The sequence below is a fragment of the Dermacentor silvarum genome, chromosome 2 (assembly GCF_013339745.2).
Source record: "Dermacentor silvarum isolate Dsil-2018 chromosome 2, BIME_Dsil_1.4, whole genome shotgun sequence".
In the NCBI taxonomy this organism is placed as follows: Eukaryota; Metazoa; Arthropoda; class Arachnida; order Ixodida; family Ixodidae; genus Dermacentor; species Dermacentor silvarum.
The window spans coordinates 124,638,142-124,659,897 of record NC_051155.1 but is presented as its reverse complement, the minus strand read 5'-3'; the positions used below and the strand labels follow the sequence as shown (position 1 = coordinate 124,659,897).

At 49.3% G+C, this 21,756-nt stretch overlaps 1 protein-coding gene across 2 annotated transcripts in view; it reads right to left on the bottom strand.

The window, feature by feature from the left end:
• LOC119441737 (uncharacterized) overlaps nucleotides 1-21,756 on the bottom strand; it is a 125,767-nt gene that overhangs the window by 72,764 nt on the left and 31,247 nt on the right. The gene's annotated exons all lie outside the window — the stretch shown is intronic.

Genomic DNA, 21,756 nt, shown 5'->3' with positions numbered 1-21,756 from the left:
GTGAAGATTATGCCTTAACGCAGAGTCTTACTGCATTCTGCGTTTATAGAAATGAGATTGCTTGGAGATTCAGGCCAATTAAAGCAGATTATAAAGCGAAGTATAAACAAAGGCGCAAGTACGTCTGAAGCCAACGTACGAAGGCCAGACAAATCCATCTACCAAACATCATTTCCATGATAGCTGAACAATCGCAGCGCCAAGTTCCTCCTAGTAATTTTAGTATGAAGCTCTATGGCTATAGGCTGGCTGACGGATGGCACTCGGACTCCGAGTATGAGCGACAAACATTTGCCGCCTTTCTTAGCGTATATGTCACTTTTCACGATATCGATTGTACCGCCAGCCAATAAAAAAAAAAGCGCTAACTCGCTAACTCATTGTTTATATAGTAGCATCGATACAGCTATGGGGACGCGCTGTGAATTTGCCTCGAGCAGCCTGTCCTTTCAAGATCAAGAGACTAGCTCTTATAATTATGAAAAGTACAAAACGGCACAGTCCAAGTCAGACGCCGGCGGTCTTTATTAAGTGATTTACTTTCAGAACACATGATGCGAACATATGACCATGTGATGTGACCAGCCGCAAAATGTCGCGAAAAATTGCTCTGATACGAAATTTAAAAACGAGAGAGAGATAGAAGACGTGGATTCAATTTATATTGAATCGTATTGCAAAGAAAGAAAGAAAGAAGGAAAGAAAGAAAGAAGGAAAGAAAGAAAGAAGGAAAGAAAGAAAGAAAGAAAGAAAGAAAGAAAGAAAGAAAGAAAGAAAGAAAGAAAGAAAGAAAGAAAGAAAGAAAGAAAGAAAGAAAGAAAGAAACGAGAGCAACCAAACGCCTAAACTGCATTAAACATTATGGATGGGAAGTGCCTCGTGACTGCCTATGAGCGCCAGTTCCGCGTTGTGCTTTCAGCTAATACGTTTATGTGCAACTTGCGACTGTTACCGTGTACTCCCTTTGCCTTTTCTTCCTTTTTTTTTCAATCCCTCACTTCCTTTCCTACGTGCTACGTAACCAACCGGACGTCAGTCTGGTCAAACTCCCAACCTTTGATGGTGTCCACTGATCACAGACACCACCTAGGGAGGTATTCTGTAAGTGTCCGCCTTGTGGACATGTCCATTTTGTCTGCTGCTGAAGTGCTGATTGGCTGGAAGCTCCTGTCTTCTTCTGAAGTGTACCCCAGCCCAGCCAATCAGAACTTCAGCACCAGTCGAAGGGGCCATGTCCACTAGGTGGACACTTAAGAATACTTCCCTCCGAATTCCTAGCCTAATTCGATCCCATTATCGGACACGTAATTATTTTTCAAGCGAAACACATTATTTGCTTCCTCCCCGAGTTTTTATCGTCGTCGGTGATAGCCGCCGTGCCACAGCCGGTTGTGTTGCGAGCAGGTGTTTCGCCGTAACGTCATGTTTTCTCTCGTAAACAGCAGATGGGACATTTACCATAGCTTTGCTAGTGTCCCTGCGTATCTAAGCGTTGTACGTTCTACGCCATTTATGGCTGGGTCTGTTTCCCGTCTCGATGGTTGAACAGAAGTTGTCGCTCAGTAATATATATATATATATATATATATATATATAGGGGCATCTTTACACTAGTGGTGCGAAGACTGGGCAAACAGCGAAGCTGGCGACCCCACCTAGCTTTATCTCGGTTTGGCCAAGTTGTTGCGAGGTTATGCTTCCAGACTCGGCCACGTTCTGCGCAAGGTCACCCCGGAATCATTGACAGCCCCAGGAGCAACGAACACTCGGTCATTAGAGTATCTGGTCGCTTTTGGACGCTCAAACATTTTTGCTCGGTTTCGCGGGCTCGTAACTCCGGATCTTCAGCGAATCACCGACGTTTCGCCGTCGCTTCGGCAGCGCGATAGTCGGGATCGGACCGAAGTCGTCGTTCGCTCTCGAGTAGGGGCACGGCGTTAGCCACCGTAGCGGCGTCTTTCGCGCCGCGCTTCCTTTTCTTCGGGAGTGACGCTCTTCTTCGGCCGCCCCATTTTCACGGCGATGTGTTCGGCGCGGAGACGGCGGGGCTTTGGTCTCGCCGCTGAGGCGACGCGGAGCTATATATCCCGTGGGTCGGCGCAGTGATGTCAAGGCTTAGCTCTGTGTCTGCGCAGCCACGGCAACCACTCCGCACGGCGCGGTGACGTCATGGCTCGGCAAAGCTAAGGCGAAGCGATGCGGCACGCGCTATGGCGTCACGGCTCACGCAGCTGTGGCGAGGCTCAGCGCGGTCGGCGCAGCTGGGGCGAAGCGTTGCTAGGCGACGCGTGGTGACGTCATCGCCAGGCGGAGGTGTTGTGGCGTACACTCGACGGACCATACACGAGCTTAAAGGGCCCCTAAACCACCTGCGATATTTTTTAAAGATTGCAAGTAAACACGCGCATCGAGTTCAGAATGCCGTCACCATCAACGATACCAAACGCTCCAGCGCTGCCGCGGGCGCGCCACAAAATAATTAAAAAAAAAAACAATGCCGTGCTCCTCTCCGAGCCTTTCCGCCATCCCCAGAGGTCGTCATGACGTCACCAGGGTGCATCTGGTGATGCCAACGGAGGCGACGATGTCGATTGGTAGATCAAGAACCTACGACTCCCGATCACGAACCTACGAACCTACGCACGCTCGCTGCTCTTGCTAGTCGTGTTGCTCGCTTGCGCGCACTTGCGAATCGGTAATTACTGCCCGCAATGCAAGCGCCAAATCGGTCACGTTCCAACATAGTCGTGCTTAGCGGTCTGATTAGCTGCGCGAACAGTGCGACAGTGTTGGCCTTTCTAGACGTACACGCAACACAGGGCCCATAGCGGCACGCTTCGCATGAGCGCGGGCCGGCACGGCAGCAACAGCGGCAAGTCCAGAAGCGCTGAGTCGCGGCTAGGACCCGTCCACGTTACCGGCACGGCAACTCGCCGCACGCCGTTTGCCATTCGCGTGCCGCCGTTCGACGGCGGTTTTGCTCGCGAACGGCGAGATTTTGTTGCGGTAGAGAGGATGAGACCGGGACACATTTCTGCGGCAGCCTCACCGCCGCTGATTGTTCAATGGCGCCGATATCGTCGCTATAGACCTTCTCCGGTTCACTTCAAAGCTAAAGCGGACGACGCTTCGATATGAATCGCCGACATTCACAAGCCCCAATATTTTCTTACTGTTGTTGTCGCTTTTCGCCATAATTGTACACAAAGAAGAAAATACGCTGATATTAGTGGCGCCGTCGGCTGCGATGCGAGCACGGCCAAGCCGGTCGTCTGCCATCGGTAACCTTGCACTGCAGCTGAGCTCGAGAAGTATCGGAGCTCTCATTCATGTTTAACATTTGACAGTGGATATCGTTTTACAGCGTAAGCTGTTATGGGCTCTTTCCAATAGCCGTTTCAGGTCGCGATGATGCCGCCGCCGCCCCGTAGCCGCTATCGAACGCGAAGAAAAGTACCCGCTCTCCGCCGGGATCGAACCCAGGCCCGCTACGTGGGAGGCCTATACTCTACCACTAGCCCCGTTTACATGAATGCGACAGTGGCGCATCGCATTTACAAGCGCATTTGGGAAAGGCGATGCGACGCCGTTTACATGTAGCGACGGAGTCGTTAGAGGCCCCCCTCGGCTCTCGCTTGCTTCTCGGTAGCGTCTTCGCGGTTGTCATCGAAGGTATTGTTATCGTTCTCCCCTCTCAGTAGCGTCGCCTCTCAGTTGCTTCACGGTTGTCATCGAAGGCCGTGTTAGGCGCCCCCGCCTCCGCTCTCGATGATCCTGCGTTTACATGCTCCGCGAGAGTCGACTAGCGCCCGTAAATCTACCCTCGCCTGGCGCATTAGTTCCTAGCGCATTACCGCTGTTTACATGAATGCGATGCGATGCGACACTGTCGCATTCATGTAAACGGGGCTACTGAGCCAAGCAAGAACTTGCTATCCGAGAGCAGTAAACGTGCCTATTACCCGAAAGCCCGGGCCGGGCCGGGTAGGGCAGTTTTTTCACGGGCTCGGGCCAGGCTCGGCATGTGCTTTTTGACCCGGGCCAAGGCCAGGCTCGGACTTTCTGGTGGTGTGCATGTAACGTGCAGCGAGTTATCCTCGGGCTTCTCGACTCTGAAAAGCATGTCTTTTTCGGTCTCGGGCCCGGTTCGGGCCGGCTTCAAGCCGGGCTCGGGCCGGGCTTGGGCCTGAGGTAAACGGGTGGCAGGCCGGGCCGGGCGGGTAACGCAGATTATTTCAGGGCCCGGGCCGGGCCCGGGTCTCGCCATAAAACTTTTGGTCGGGCTCGGGCGGGCAGCCCAACGTAAAAACGGGCCCGGGCCGGGCTGAAAAAAATCGGCCCGTGCAGTGCTCTACTATGCAGGCACGCAGGCGCAGACGACGAGATGCGATTCAGACGCGGAACGCAAACAACGCGGTCGCGCTTTTCATCTACTGCATGCTTCCCACTCCAATCGAGTTCACGTTTACACAGATGGCTCTTCGACTCTAACCAGCTATACTGGTGTGGTGGTTATTCCGTGGACGTCAATGTGCAAGACGTTCAAGATCAGCCACGTCACAACATGGACAGGGTCAGAAGTTGTCACCCTCCGTAGCGCAGTGCTTTATGTGCATCAACAGTCACCAAATCACTGGGCTATATTCTGTGACTCAAAGGCAGCCCTGCAATCACTCTTATCAGCTCTGCGTCGTGGCCGACACGAACAAATGGTGGTAGAGATGCCGTTACACTACCTTCCAGCGTTGGACAGAGACCACGACATAGCATTTCAGTGGCTACCTAGGCACTGCAACATTACTGACAATAAAAGTGCTGACAAAGCTACCTGTGAGGCACACGTAGAATGTCAAAGTACCTTGATACCATTGTCGATAACGGATGCAGCGCAGCACCTCAGTGGTCTTGCCCATACTATTACTCTTAAAAAATGGAACGTACCAGAGCTCACTAACCGGCGACTATATGCCATGGACTCATATATGAGATTATAACTTTCACCCGGTTTTACTCGAAAGGAAGAAACGTGGCTGGGCCGACTGCGACCCGCAGCAATGCCCAGATTTCAATGCTCCGGCCATGCTCTACCACGCCACTTGGGCGTGCCAGCTCATGAGCGTCAGCCCTACAATCCCACTCCACAAGAGTGGGAAGCCTCGCTATTCAGCGTCAACTCCCGGGACGAGCTCGATCTGGTCGTGAGAGCGCGCCGGGCGGCCGCGGCTCATGGGGCCCTACAGACAGAGGACTCCACCCACGCCCAGCGCTCGCGGAAAGACCCTGCGATATCCCTTTATTTCGACACATGTTTTCTCTCTCTCTCCTTCTCTTTCATGCCTAATTGGAATGGCGGACAGTGCCAATTGCACAATTGCAACACATGTGGTGTAGAAGATGAGAGGCTTGCCCTTCGGAGAGCTTTATGGTACTAAGATGACAGGTCTTTCACATAAGAGAAGAAGAGAACATCTCGGGACCGTGACCTCGTGCGTCTGCGATGTACAAAGCCACAAAAGCGCTGCTGCCTTTCTTGAAATGCGCAAGTCTATATGACCGCTTGTGATTGACTAAACGATGAACGCTTGATTGTGTGTGTGCCAGTGCAAAGTGTGAACTTCTCTCTTCCTACGCATTGGCTCAGCCTATAGTTAACGTCCTGCATTTCCCTTATGACCATTCTCTATCTCTCTCTCTCTCTCTCACCATTGCGAAGGCTTTGTGCAACGCCGTGAGCTCCGAATCATCCCTTCTCGCAAAGGCAAAAGAAAAAAAAAAAAGAGGGGGGGGGGGCGGAGTGGGCGGGGAGACAGAGAAAAGAATAGAAAAGAAAAGACGGTTTACGAAAAAAAATTAATGACCGAACATTGAGAATTCGGCTGGCTCTAAATTGGCTCATGTGGCACAATATATGTATCTCACTCATGGCCCACACATTACCTGAAAGAGGGGGGAGGGGGGGGGAGGAGGCGCAAAGGAAGTTTCACATTTGTGCGCGCTTGCATTTTATATGTGCGCGCGCAAATCATGCAGGAATATGGCGTCCTTCTCGGTTCAAAGAAATATTTTCGTTCGAAACTGCCGCCTCTGTACAAACGCAGCGTGAAATACGCGCTTAGGGTGCCTAAGCCAAGAGACCATCACGACTGTGTCATGGGGTTTTATGGCGCTACATCAGCCGTCACAGCGCTACGGGTTGAAGCAAACTAGCGAAATATATGTATATAATGCTTTCTCTTTTTTTTACCCCGCATCATCCGTAGAAAGAAACCGTGCAAACAGCAAGGTGTTCAGCTTCGTAATGAAAGAATGGGAAGAACCTTCGCGTTCTTTTGAGCGAGGAAAAAAACAATGAAAAGAAAAAAAAAAACAGCGCTGCTTTCTTTGAACATCACATCGTTATCGCACCATACCTGAGCACGACGCGTCCGCAAAATATGCTAAACGAGAGAGAGAGAGAGAAAGAGAAAATAGAGATTCGAAACTCTGTAAGGGGATTCTGTTGTTGCGTGAGCGGTGACAGTGATATACGGTGACGTCTTCTTTCAGCCACACAGCGTATGCAACAAAAATAGGAAAGAAATGTGTTCTCTAATTGTTACTGAAACTCGCGCGACATTGGCTACTGCAAATATTTATTTTTTTCATAGTGAGCGAATAATAGACACACCAATTAAGCGGGCATCACCCGTCGCGGTAGCTTAGTGGCTATTGCATTTCTCTGCTAAGCTCGAGGTTGTGGGTTCAATCCCCTGCGCGGCGTCCGCATGTCGATGTGGGAGAAATGCGAAAACGCTCGTACACTCAGACTTCTTCGGTGCACGTTAAAGAACTCCGGTAGTCAAATGTAATCCGGATTTCCCTGCTATTGGGTCCCTCATAATTAGATCGTGGTTTTGGCACGTAAAACACCTGAATTTCATTTATGAGCGCGCAAGCGTTTGAGAACGTTGAGGGACAACTAAGCTGCCAAGCTTATCGTGACTTCATCGTTGTTGTGTGCTATGATTCGCACGAAAGTCTTGAAAGCCACTTGGCATGAAAATTGATTTTCGCAAAAATGTTCGTAATGACGCGTTGCACTATAATCGTGTGTTTCGCTTCGGAGCTGTACGTATGTACAACTGATGAAGTAAGTACTGAAAATTCAAAATAAAAAAATATGGCGAAGCTCTTGCGTATAGATTAATGCGCAGATTAACGATGGCATAACATTATGTCCGCACGTTCTTCGCCGCTTTATCAAGAGGTCAGTTTAGTTGCGTGTGCACCGAGAGCGCCCTTTGAAACGCATCACTATGGGGCATCGACACGCGCGCTGTTTCATTGTTTCGTTGATTCAGTTTAATGTCTAAAAACAGTGCATTGTCGAGACACGCGCCGTCTTGAAGGGTTCCAAGTTAACTTTGACTACATGCAGATCACCAACCTGAGGCCCGCCGCGTTGGATGCCGTGACATCACGACGGCGGCGCAAGCGCGCCTCGAGTGTCCGCATAGTCGCTATCGGAATAAAACAAAATAATAATAATTGTGCAGTTCCCAAGCACGGCGGGAATCGATGTTATGCGAAGCACTGTTCAGGTATACCAGGCTATCCAGCATTGCTTGTGGTTAGGCAAAGTGATACCGCAGCCTGGTATTGGCATTTTTGGCCTCGAATAGAATATGCTAGCAAAATTGTCGTATACAGTTTTACAGGCTACCACTGCAGGGCTGCAGGCCGCTCGGAAATTGAGCGTTTTCTGAGATCCCGTGGTCCGGAACTTTTTGTCGCCGGGCGTACTTATGGCTATGTCGTGCGGTGTACACTGAAACGACGATGATATTTGTGCTCAGGCAAAGAAACGTTGAAACATGATTAAACTGGGCGATCATGAAGTCAATAAAGCGTCGCTAAGTTTCCGCGTATATAGCGTTAGCTGCTGCGAGGAAAGTACTGGTGAAAGTGAACCGGTCCCGGAGATAGTGCTGCCTAACACGGCGCCTCAAGCCACGATGAAATAAGAAGGTAAAGTGGCACCAGACGCACGCGCCGAGTGTTTCAAAGAGCTAGCTGGCTTTAAAATGCGTAACGACTGCGTGCGATCACGGCTCAATGGTTAAGGCAGCAAAAGAAGGCCTAATTGTTAGAAAACTGGGCTACTGTGATTCTATTCCTGCATCACTCATACATTATGTACTTCTAATTAGAGCTCTATACGAGATAGGAACGTACCTACCGACCGTAAAGTGCCAAGGAATGAGGCAAAGAATGCTTTGCATTAATATACAAGTAAATTAATCGATTCACTCATTCATACAGACATGATACGCTTTCAGAAAGTCCTTTCAAAGCATCTAAAACTGCAGCGTACGGCGAATTCGCTGTTCTGTACAGGCACTATTGTCTCACACAGTGGTCAGCTGTCTAACCAACTCGCTGCGAGCCAAGTGGCTTCCCTATTTTGCGATACGCAGTGGTATACCGAAAATTTCAGCCGAAGTGTAATAAGTTTGCGCGCAGCATCGTGTCGGGCGTGCCCCTGCGGGACGGAGCTGCGCAAACAGCTGTTGCCACGCCGCAGACGCAGAGGTGCGTTGGCCCACACCGTCGTCTGGCGGCGGCGGAGGCGGCGAGTGTTTCTAAAACCGCGCCAGCCCCGCGGGTGGCGCTGTGCCAATCAACGACGTCCCGCTATGGAACTCTGCACGTTCCGCCGGCCTCGCCCCCAAGCGAGCGACCGTGCGCGTTGCTTACCGTATACCTCGCGTAAACGACGCGACGAGCGGCCTTTCTGTAAGCGCGCACCGCAATTGTACAGCGTACTTCACCGCAGGAGCGGTTTTTCTCCATGGTTCCCGCAGACTTCCGTTCCATGGAAACTCGATCGTACTATAAAGGCCGCTACAGGGGCTCTTTTTGCCGTTCACGGAGCGCCATTTTCATAACAGCTCTATACCGCACGGCGTACATCATTGCCCGACATGGCGTCACCCGGCCTGCTCGCTTGCAGTCCGAACGGGAAGCCGTTTTTAACCCGTTTGCACCCTTCACGCGAAGTGAATGGTATTGATGGACTTCTGCCACCCTTCGGCTCACCTCGGCAGCGTTATCTCGGTGGCTATCTTAAGATTCGTTCTCGATATCGAGGGAAGGAGGCCTATATAGTTATATGTGGTAACACAAAGGCGGCTCGCGCTCACGGTTATCACTGTCTTCAATCATAAACGTATATAGAATATGCTTGAATTGTCGTGGCTTCGATGCAGGCAGCACGCGCTCTGCGTTCGTGGAAGCTCGTGGACTGGATACATTCACGTATGTGCAAAAGACGCGTCAAAACGTCTAATTTCAGTAGATATCATGGTGCGAAATAAACAAGGCACACGCCCCACGTTCTGCGCGTCTCAGTACTATAATACTATTGCATAACGCTCAACGACGCAGACAATGAACGCACGAATGATTTTGATACCGGCTCGACTCTTCTTTTAGCTCGTGCCTTGAGACAATTAAACCTTCATTTACATTCACGTACGCACGAACGTATCGTCTTGTCATTGCCTTGCATCGGCGTTGCTTCAGGCAGCACACGCAAACATGCATGCTATGCTGTACCCTTACTCGTGCGTCAACGGTCGGATGCCTCAACTCGCTTCATAAATGTTTCATGACTCGTTAACGGATAGCTCCTTGTCTATGCTGTATAAATGCGTTCATTAGTCATGTTTAATGAACTGCTCATTATCATACCCTTCGTGGTCAAAATAAATAGTTTATTTCCTTCTGGTCCATGCTCTCGAAGTGTATCGTTTTTTCCGCGGCTGATACACGTTTCAGTGCCAACCAAATCTGTGACTATACTTTTACTATTACTGCGGCCGCTCAGCGGCTGCCTCTTTTACAGTAACCTAGTTTGGTTCAGAACTTAGTCATAATTGTTTTGTATTATACGGGATTTTAAGAAAATGCCTGTGGCAGATACCGCAAGCTGGATTACTCGAAGAGGCGGAAATCATTTGCACGAGAAATCGCAGCACGTGATCGGCTAATCAACAAAAATGAACTAATTAGGTGTAGAACTAATTAAATTATTTTTGAAGTGAGTACAGGCCATATTCCTGACGGCACACTATGCATTACATTTCGTATTTACGGTAGCTTTCTCGCAAGTGGTTATGCCGGACGACAGAGCGGCGTGTTAGCCGGAGAAAAAAACACAACGTTAACACCTTGGCATACGAGCGTCCACCTACATGGGCGCCAAAACGTGGTTTCTTTTTTTTTTCTCTTTTTTTAGATTAGAGGGGCAGCTAGCAGACACAAAGCTATAACGGTGTTTGCAGTTGGTTCATGCTGTTGTTCATGTTCATGTTTTTCGTGACCCCATAGCGCCAACACCGTAATTGAAGAATCAGAACCACGGAACATGTATTGTATGTCTGTCTCCGTGATTCCTTCTGCCCATTTTACGTTTGGGAGAGTTGGCTTGTTTGCGAGAAAACGACGCATGTATACAACAAGTATCCCGAGATATATCGCAATAACACTGTTTCCGGAGTATTTTCGCAACAAGAAAACAAATGCTATGTTGTTTATGTGGCTGTTTTCTTAATTTTTTTTTGCAGTCTATAGAATAGCAATATACGTGTGCGAAAACTTCATTCTTTATTTGATACTCGTGCGCCAACTCGTATAGGTTAAACAGAGCCCAACATAAATGTGAAGCCCAACGAGACGTCGGCTGTAAAGCTTAAGAATCCCACTAAAACATAACACTTGAGAAATGAACATAATGGCAAGGCGTACACACGGTGATGAAACTGTGGCAAGAAATTGACAAAAGGAGATCGAATGTGAAAGAAGGCGAATCTGTGTACAAATCTTTAGAAACAAGAAAACCACAAAGCTAATTCAAGGGCAACAAATTTCGCGTCTCTAATTTTATTTTAGAGGAAACAGCCCAGAACCAGTTGATGCTTACGGACAGCAGGGACTAAAAATTCAGTAACAGAGAAGTCTATTCGTTTACGCTGTTACATGCTGTACACGTGGTTCAGAGAGAGATACGCCAGCTTTTGTTGTCGTGTTGCTAGATCTCAGACTGAACAGAAACAAGTTCTCGTGAAACCAGGCTCACGCACGCACGTGTAGTCATCAATGACGCCATGGATGAACTAGGGTCGTCATCACAGCCTGCCGAAAGAGAAAAAAAAAATTACGTGCACAAAAAAAAAGGCGACTTGTCTGAAGGCGTCACTACTGCAAGCTGACGCGCTAAAGCCAGCTCTGTATGCGTCTCAAACGTTATGCGCAAACGTGCCGATCAGCGTGCGGATCAGTGACGTTCCAGTCTCGTCGTGGCAGGAAGACAATAGAGCAATCTGTCAATAGCGTAGCAAGGCTTGAAGTGTGCGAAGGTTTCGTTCACCCTTTACTGTCACAGTATACCTCCTTGCTACCGCTGTTTTTCGAAGTTATTGACGCCGCCATTGACCTGATGAAAGAATTCGAAAAAGTCAGACGACACACTCAAGCTTTTTCTTTTTAACCCTGTTATACCCAACGTACAGTTTTCGCTACGCTGACTTTGATACCTCAGAAATTGTGACTCAAGCGGAAAACTTGGCGACATAGCCTATAGTAGCGTTTTTCTCTATACATGAAAATTATATATAATTCTCAGTTGTAGATAGTTCAGCAAACCAATTATTGATTCAATAATTACTATACTAATTAAAGTATGTCATTGCTGTACCAGTCGTCGTGGTACGGCGTGGTTGTAGCAGCTGCACAATTAATTTCATCATAGTGCCGTCGTGCTTACGATACAAGAAATTGTGAGACTCAATTGTCACTCACGCGCGAACGAGCTCTATAATGGCGAGAGTCGGTTAGTTTGGCGAGTTCATTGAATGCAACTGCATAGGATTCCACATAGCCTTAAGTAGAACCCCCGATATAGTCCTGGAGAACTGTGGTAAAACTCTAGCGCCACCAGGAATACTCCGGCAAACTTCTCGAGTAGTTTATAGAGGTGTTTATATATAGACGCTCCGCGCGATAACAACAGATAAGCGGTGTTCGCAGCGACATCTATCTTCAAGTAAGAGATGCGAGAACGTGTCCTCCGAGGTTGCAACCACGCAGCTTAAAGAAAAGCGCGCTGGTGTAATTTCAGAGGCCACAGCGATACACGCACGGTTAGCGAATCCTCCGAAAGGTGGCCTTTAATAGATTATCGGTGTTGAAAAACCAAACCAAATAATCGCGTCTCCATCAAGATGCAGTGCCCGTATCACGGCCAAACGCTGTGGTGCGGATGCACGAAATTTGCCCCACGGAAAGCTGTCTGCGTTTGACAGCTTGTGCAATGCCATGTCGGATATCTCTCTTCTTTTCAGGCGCATTATTGACCTGAGAAATTCAGGACAACAAGCAACTTCAGCTGCAGCACCGCTAAATGATGCGTAGAATAGATCCTGGTATTAAAACAAAACGCATAGTGAATATTGAAGGAGCTAGCGCACTTCAGTCGAAAGTATAGGAGCTTAATTCGCGACAGTCGACGCCATAACCAACAATATATAGCCACAAAATAGAAGTGTTAAAAACGACACTCCCTCGTCAGGCAGCGGTTGAAGTACACACAGCGCCGGCAGCGTGAAGTGAAAGGCAGGCTGTAAATGCGTTGGAATCAGTCCAAGCGAAAACCCGCGATTCTACGAAAGTAGATTGTTCGCGCTTAGCTGTCAATGTTTTCTGCAGCTGCTACTGCGCAAAACGGCATGGGACATAGTGTCAGTGATATTTATTTGTTTATTATTGCGACATCAATTATATGGACACTCCAGGCACATTTTTGCTGTCGTCGTGATGTTTCGTATAAAGTCTAAGGGCAATAAATCCGTCACCGCGCGCCGTATGCCGTATGAGCGAGTGACAGCGTTCAAGGGGAGCCGACGATCGCAGCTCAATCTCGCGCGCGCAAAGGGAGGAAGCGCGCCGTCTTCCGTCGCGCTCAAGGCACCGAGGGGAGGGGGGGGGGGGCAGCATTGTACTCCGGCAGCAACTGCGTCTTGCGCGGTCGCGCGCGGGTGTATCTTGAAAGAGATCTGCGTTGGGGGCAAAGTCTATGCGCGACGACGGCTCATACCTTTGTGCGTGCTGTGTTCTCGCCGCAGCTCAGTTTGCGTTGAAGCGATAGACGTTAAAGCAGCGAGCGAAGGGCCCATCGCTCGCTGCTTTCCTTACGCCATCGTTTTGACAGCGAGCGTCCGCGGTCATCGAGTGTATTGTGTTCATGTTTGCCTGTTCGCGCTGACACCACGCTTGTTAATTTAGTTAGTAACCGAATGTTTGGAAATTTATACGTCCGATAAAACTACTATCCTTACTTCGTATAGCTGTCTACAACTTTGCTATCGCAATCGATGCTTCACATTTCGGGCGAAATTCCCACCTTTTTATTTATTTATTTAGACAGCAAGAATTTCAACAGCGCCATATTAAAATGGAAATGTGTGCATGCCCATGCAGCGACAGCTTGCAAACACATGACTTCGTGAAAGGTATGCACGTTTGATGCTCGAGAATTAGGACGACAGTTTTCGACTGATCATATGTGCTATGGAAACATGGAAATACGCAGTCACGCCGATGGAACTTCACGGGGGCTCGGCGCAATCAATTTCGTGCAATGCGCATGCGCCGTCGTCTACGCGATATCGTTAATTCTCCTTAAGTCATCCGACAAACCACGGGAGGCGTTTCAGCAAACGCTTCATCGAAGGCTTGGTACAGTGTTCAGGTCCACAACGCGCTCACATTTGGCAGTGCACTGCCAGATCTGCACAGTTCGAGAAAATGCAAGCATCCCAACGGCACCGATATCCATTGGCGCGATAGATTATCGAGAGATTCTTTCTAAAGAGTAATGAAGAAAGGTGTGCGAGGCGATTGATGGCGAAATGGCACTGCTGAAACTGTAATAGCTGTATGCGAGCATGTATTACATTACTGAGTATTGGGTTATATACGTTTATTCATTTTATCCCTCGTGCATGCTGACGTATGAACACGCACAATGTAGTATATGATGTAAGCTGCAAACAGGGGCAGCTGCTCAACAAGAATAAAGCCGTCAGCTGAAAGTCAGCGACTTGTTGCTGTCTTTCTTGCGTCTCTCACCATTCAAGTTATTTGCGCTGCTATTAATAATGAACGAGTACTAACTTGCCCAATTTACTATATATTAACGAGGAAAAGCCGAAAATAAAAGAAAGCCAACCGAATCAGAAACAGGTAAGGGAAATAGAGAGGGAGTCCAGGAATTCATTGCCACCAACTGCAAATTAAGTGTACATCAAAGCGCCTTTTTTTCTGCGCTGTTGTCGACTAACTCCAATAAAAGGCTATTACAACAACAAAAAAAAAAATTCCGATATGCTATACTTCAGAAGCGGAGGAATGCGACTAGCAACCAGGGGTCTAGTGTATTCCAAGCCCTGTCGAATTCTGCCATGGCGTTTTGAGCCAATCAGAGAGGTCGTATCGTAATCACAGCTTACGAGAGTGCCAAACTGACAATACTTTGACAGAGTCCAGAATAGCATAAAGTTCCCATAAAAATATTCCCAGAGGGAACTCTCACATTATATTGGTCGCACGGCCGCATATAGGAATTATGGGTAATTCCGGCCCCGGCGGCCGCATTTCGGCGGAGGCGAAATGCAAAAACGCCCGTGTGCTTGCGTTGTAGCGCACGTTAAAGAACCCCAGGTGGTCAATATTAATCCGGAGCCCTCCACTACGGCGTGCCTCATAATCAGAACTGGTTTTGGCACGTAAAACCCCAGAAAGAAGAAGAAAAGAAGAAGAATTATGGGTATATATACTACATGGATTTGTATAATCTTCGTGCTTTTGGCTCCAGACAATCTTGTAGCGTTCCTATTACGCACTTCATTTGTTTCGAAATTCCCAGAAATCATGTTTTTTCTAAACGCACGAAGGATATAAGTTTCTGCGCATAAGCAGAATCATTGCTATTTGCTGGATTTATAACGCGATATTTTGTTCAAGATGTTCAGTCTGCAAGGTTGCAAAGCCGTTCGAAGCCAGAGTGACGATGTTTAAGCAAATCCACGAACTGTCCACCATTTACACCATTTCTCTCTTGAAATGTAGTCCCAACACGTGACCCTGCTCTCGGTGGACTCGGCCCAGTGTGCTTGGTTCCCGGTAGGTTTTAAACGACGCGCACTTGCTTCGGGTGCTTTGCCAACCACTCTGCGCACATTTTCTCCCGATATACTATAGGCTCGTGGAACTTCGGTAGTGCATTGCAAAGTATAGCATTTATCGTATTCTTCGCAACCTGCGAATGCGGCAACCACACGTTGCTGTCGCACACGCTATTATTTTGCAAGAGTGTGCGCGGATATATCACGCGGCGCTGGAAGACACTAAACCTGTCGGAACGTGATCACGTGCTGGGCCGAGTTTCCCTGGCTTCAATATTGTTTCGCAATGCCCCCTGGTAGTGTTTTTCTTTCCACCGTGATCCTCTCTATGCTGGCTGAACCGCGATAGTTGCAGCTCTCGTAGACACTATATATATGGAAAAATGGAACTTAGCTGCACGAACTCTGGCACTATATATATATATATATATATATATATATATATATATATATATATATATATAGTGCCAGAGTTCGTGCAGCTAAGTTCCATTTTTTTAATGAGAATAGCAGTCTTTACTTGGTCAGACCAGCTTTCTTTCCGGCTATCTAGCTATCCCACAAATAATGTAGTGGGCCGATCCGGAAGATAGTGCACTCTCAAAATGTGGGCCGAGAGAGAGAAACATGCTTTAATGTGATGCTGGAGTGTGGGCCGATGACGTAGGTGTGTTCCATTGGGTATTTGCCCCAGGGTATGTTCCGCTCTTCAATGAAACTCTTTTGACGCCAACTTGGCTCACTGTGTATGTCGCACTGTGAGTGAGTGAGATAACTTTATTTGGAATCCAGCGATTGGGAGGCCCGGGCCGCCTAGATGGCGACTGGGAGCTGTTGCTCCCGCACGGCCTCAATGGCTCGCTGGACGGCCCAAAGTTGGTCTTGGACTTGTGAGCTGAGCAGCTCGGCCGACCTACACGTCCGCAGATTTTCCGGGAGACTGCCATTTTATCTCGATATATTTTACATCACCGCAACATGTGTTGAAGGGTGGCTCTAGCAGACTTGCATAGCTTGCATGTATCGCTCGCGTATATCTCGGGGTATACAGTCTTTAATTACGCTAGACTTATATAGGCTTCTGTTTGTAATCGCCTCCAAGCAACGGACTCAGCTCTGTTCATTTTAGTGTGAGGCGGTGGTAATATTCGCCTCCGATTTTTATAGAATTTGGTAATATCGCTAAATCTTGTCAATCTGTCTTTTTTCTCCTCCAGATCTCCTCTTCCGCGTTCCCCTGATCGATGGAAGTGGCTCCTTGCTCAGCTAGGCGAGTAAGACCTCGAGCTCCTCGGTGTTCTACCTCGTTGGGGCTGATTGCAGGAATGCCTGGAGTCGTATGCGATCGGAACCAGAGCAATTGCCTGCCGTTCCTCTCTGCGTTGGAGAATTTTGCTTCGACTCTGATGATGTACCACGCCTCAGGAGAGATCCTACCCTTAGCATAGTTTCTAATGGGAATCGCTAATGATGTATTGAGCATTCGTAGAGAGAACAATGCTATAACTAGTGCAATGGTATGCCTCCTCTGCTGTCTCGGAATGTTTGGCATTAACTGACACGCTTGTAAGGGGTTTTTTGGGTGTCATCTACGACTATACTGCCACATGGCTATTTCAGTGTGGGTATTGTATTCGCGTAGTTCGCGGCGGCTGCGCCAGAAGGCGCAGCGTGTCCAAAAAAGAAATGCTAGAGAGTAGCCCGGCTGTAGTACTCGACTCGTTACGAGACGCGTTTCGGTTATTCGCATATGCTTGTATAGTCATTCAAGTCACTATACTTGTATAGTTTTGCCCTAATTTCTGCAAGAAACTATATGCAGAATAGCATCCTGCAGGACTCGAACGGTGGCGGTTTAGCAGCAACTTGTAAAAAAAAAAGCCAGCACATTTCGCGGTAGTATATCTTTTTTCTCGCCCGGTGCCGAGACGATATGGCTCGCCTCCCGCGGCGAAGTTTTGGCGCACACGCCGGAGTCATGCACGCATGCGATGGAAGGTGGAGAGAGGGAAAGGTATGCGCCCCTTGGCGCGGGTCCCAAAGTTTGCGAGGAGACGCCACGCGAGTGTGCCACTGTTGGCGAGGCGCGCAAGGAGCGACGTGGTATAAGACGTACTTTTTTCTCTATACAGCGTAGACAATTAACGAAGGCACTCCTCCTCCGTCAGCGCCACTCGAGCCGCCCATTTCGCCTCGTTATAAACGGCGTGTCGAGCTCTCCTCATTTACCGCGTTCCTCGAGGTAACATCGCTCGAGCACCGAATGCCTGCACCGTTTGCCTAACGCGACGCCGTAGTTGACTCGCCCGCGTTTTAAAAACGCGCGCGATGGGACGGACGTTGGTTGGTTAGTTGGTTGGTTTGCCTCTATAATATGGCTCATGTGTACCCACTGTGGAGGATTGGCTAAGAATATGGGGTGCGATTGAAAACACAATTATTCAAGCCTAAAACAGCCGCCAATAAAATTTGTTGAAAAGATCCTAAGATCTACGAAAGATATACGCTGTAAGCGTATATAGCGCTGCTGAGCACGAGGACTCGGGTTTGATATCATGGCCGCCGCAGCCGCATTTCAAGGGAAGCAGAATGAAAAAAAAAAAAAAAACGCTCGTAAATAACCCAGGGTGGTCAAGATGAATCCTGTGCCCTCAACTATATATGGCGTACCTCGTAGATAACTAAGCAGCTTCGGGACGTTTAAGTTCCCCAATATTGTTGTTGCTTTTGTTGTTGTCGTCGTCGTCGTCGTCGTTGTTGTAGTTAAAGGAGAGGAAGGGTTAGAATAGGGTAGGTAACGCTGCATGCGTCATGTACGTACAAATAAATTCTGTGGGGCTCAGGGTGCAGGGCCGGTATTTTGTAGCGATGCCTTTAAAGTAATAATGCCTTTTCGCGCTTATCGCGCTTTGTCAGTGGTCGGAGCGACGGTCCGCTCGCATTATCAACGGGATCCGCCGGCCGTGAGCGGTGGATGATAAGACTAGAGTAGAATAAGTCATAATGCCTCGCTACAAAATCGCGGCCCTGGTGTTGGAGTTCGTCCAAGGATTGGTATAGACCTCGCAGCGGCCTGCGAATTTACGCATTAGACCGCTGATGAGTCGCTGAAAAGTTACTGCGTGCACACGGCAATCTGCGTCGCTCACTAGAAAAAACTTGGAGGACGCTTAAGCTTCGCCTTTAAGAGTAGAGCGCGATGGCGTTACCGGAACCCGTTCGCATCGCATCGTACGCATACGGCAAGTATACTTCATTCACTGCAACACTGAATGTGGGAAATCCAGCTTACAAAGACCAAGCTTACACCGATCCCCGTAAAGTCGGCTTTCCTTTTAAACTGAAATGCATTGCTGAAAAGAGGTTTTTCCAGGGGTAATATAAGTGCTCTTATATTAAAATGTGAAGGCCCTAACACCTTTTTTGAACTGTTTTATTAATTGTTTGCTATTGCCCCGACGCGCGCAGGTCTGGTAGAAATGTTTGAGTTTCCTCGTAGCAGAATTAGGTTTTCTCGTACATTCAAATTACCATTCGACGCCGATTGGTAAACAATCCGACGGCGAATCCGACGCCGAATGGTAGAGTGATACTTTACGATTTTCCTGACAGATTCCACTGTGAGAAATTCAATTTTTGTTCACCAGAACCTTGCACCACGTGGAGGGCCTGCGCGGTCGATGTGGTTGGATAATTTTCTACGCCACCCGCGATCACACGCCGGTTGCCGACGCCGGATTTTCTGCGACGCGGGGCCCTAAACACGATCGCGTTATAATGTGGGCAGCTTGCACTAGTGGTGCAAGGCTGGAGTAAACAGCGGAGCTGGTGATCTACCTAGCTTCTTCCAGGTTTCAGTAGGCTTGGCTAAGTTTTGCTAGGAAATGCTAAGTGCTGCTGGGCACGGTATTCCGAATCGGCTCGGCGCGACGCGCTTCAAGATGAGCGGCTTCTTCTTCGGGTGTCCGGATCTTCTTTGGTCGTCCCATGTCAAGGCTACATGTACTCGCCACAGAGTCAACCGTGAGTTCTGCCGCCGTCGCGGCGGCTCCGAGCTTTATCTCCCCGGTGACGTAACGGCCAAGCTGCGCCTCCACACTTGCCGGGGCGTGGCTGGTCGAAACCTGCCGAGCCGCCCCCAGATGCGCCTGCTGCAGTCATGGCCACCGCGCGCGTTCGGCGCGAACGCGGGGAAACGTGGAAACGTGGACGGCGTCGGCAGCAGCTCTGCGCGTTGCCTCGTTGGTGCTGCTACAATTTCTTTCTCGCTCTCATTTTCTTTTTCTCTCTCCCGAACATAGCGCGCGCCTCGCGCTTGCTCTCCTTCCCTCTCCTTAACATCCCATGTCAAGGCAACATGTACACGGTACGGAGAGGAGGCGAAGCACACGCGTCTCCGCAAGGTGGTTGCTAGGCAACGCAGTGACGTCATCACTCAGCGAGGTTTTGTTCGCGACACACGGACTTACGGTCGGCTTAAACAGCTCCGCTGGCAAAAAAAGAAAAGAAACAAAAGGAAAGCATAGCGCGTTAACGCGACGCGCGCTTCGGTGTGTCGGTTGTGTCGAGAATGTTCTTGTGACACGCAGGGCAGACATCGCGGTTTTGCTGCCGTTGTCGCGTCTCTGTTCCGACGGAACTGCGTTCTGCCCTGTTTTATTACCGGAGCAAAACACGGTGACGTTCACGGAGGATCGTGTTGTGAGTCGATACAGAGGCCTTCATTTGCCCCCAAAAAATCATTTAGAAAAGATATTACGCTTAGCTACTCTGTTCCTGTTCAAGTTTCGCAGCCAGATTACATTTTATAGTCCAAAATTAGAATCATTCAATATAACAATAACCATACGTACATTATTCACTTCCTTTCCTGCTTGTTGGGCCACCTGCAGGGTCCGCTTGAAATACTCATAGCGCCTTTCGTAGCGCATTTTATTATTTCCTCCGGTGCTTCTAGCACGATGCTCTATTCCTTCCATGCTCGACGTCGCCGCCGTCGCTACGCGTCGTCTGCGCTGCGACGTCGGGGGACGAAGGCAGCGGGCAGATTGGCATCTCCCTTCGCGGTCGTGTGCCCCGTTCAACAGCCATCGCCCGCGTTCAGTGGCAGCAGCAGCAGCAGCAGCAGCAGCAGCAGCAGCAGCAGCAGCAGCAGCAGCAGCCGCCCGGGAGTGCGAGGTGGTTGACTCCCGCTGGAGCGGAACGAGCGTCGACAAAATAGGAAGAGGGACGCGACGGCGGGCGTCTTCCGCTTCCGGCGACTAACGCCCTGCTGACGCCCGGTGCTCCCGACGTTGGGCCAGGCTTGGCCCATGAACGCAGCCCGTGTGCGTGAAAACACGGGGTCAGGCCGCGCACGAGGACAGCAAGGGCGGTAGCGATGGCATCCCAAAGTGGAGCACGCTGTGCCACGCCCGTTGCCCTCACCCCACCTCCCCCCCACACACTTCTACTCCTCGCCTTCTCTTAACGACTGGCTTACGCGAGCGAGAAACTCGAAAGATGACGCGCGCTTGTGCCCCGTTAAGGCGGAACCTGAAGTATATACGGAACGGCGTAGTTTAAAGGGCGCGAGGACTCGCTGAACTTAAGCTTGCTTGCCTGCTTCACTCACACGTGACTGTGCACACGGGTGCGGCAGCGGTGCTGCTTAAGCACTAGTTAAACATCCGAACTTCCGGCTTAGTCTTGGTTCTGTTTGCCCAGACGAGACGATCACGTTATCACGCTTCACGAAGCACCCCAAAAGTGGAAGGTATACACGCTAGTAGGCAGCGTGAAGCTGGTACGTGCGTTCCCCGATCGGGGACAATTGTTATTGAGTTGACTTTGAGCTACGGCGAGCCTAGTTTGCAAGAAAGAAAACAGTGAAAAAAATGTCCTGCTTCATGTGAACGTGACATGGTTTTGCGTGGGCGCCTTGGCAATTTGTGCTTCTGCCCGTTGGGTCAACGGCTATCGTATTTTGGTTCTGCCAGCAACAGACATGTACATTTAAACAAGGCCCTTACTGCTACCTCTATTCACCCCCCCCCCCCCCCCATTTTTTCTTACCCCTTCTCATCTTTCTTTCTTTCTTTTTTCTTTCTTTGTGAGCGCAGCAGCCTGAAAGTTCTTAACAATACGGTAGTTGTTCCAAAAGGTCCGTTTGTCAGTGGTTTCGAGCCCACGAACGAACGACTGCATTCCCAAAACGGACTTGCAATCGTACAAAAAAAAAAAAAACGATTTGCATTCGCAATTCCCCATGACTCGACAGCAACACCGTTCCACCAAGTGCCAAGCGCGCGCACCGTATCACACGCGAACACAACAAGCCCCTGCCCGTAACCAGATCAGTGTACACACTTCTAGAAACGGTCACTGTAGTTGGTCGAAGAAGCCATTTCGTATTGGTCTCTATTCAAACGGCGACTCGAAAGTCAACACCTCCCTTATCGGGTCGCGTCCTGCGCAACGGAGCCTTCAACCGAACAAACGTTTCTTTCGTTCATATAACAAGGCCCAGTCGTCAACAATGCCGGTTGACGTC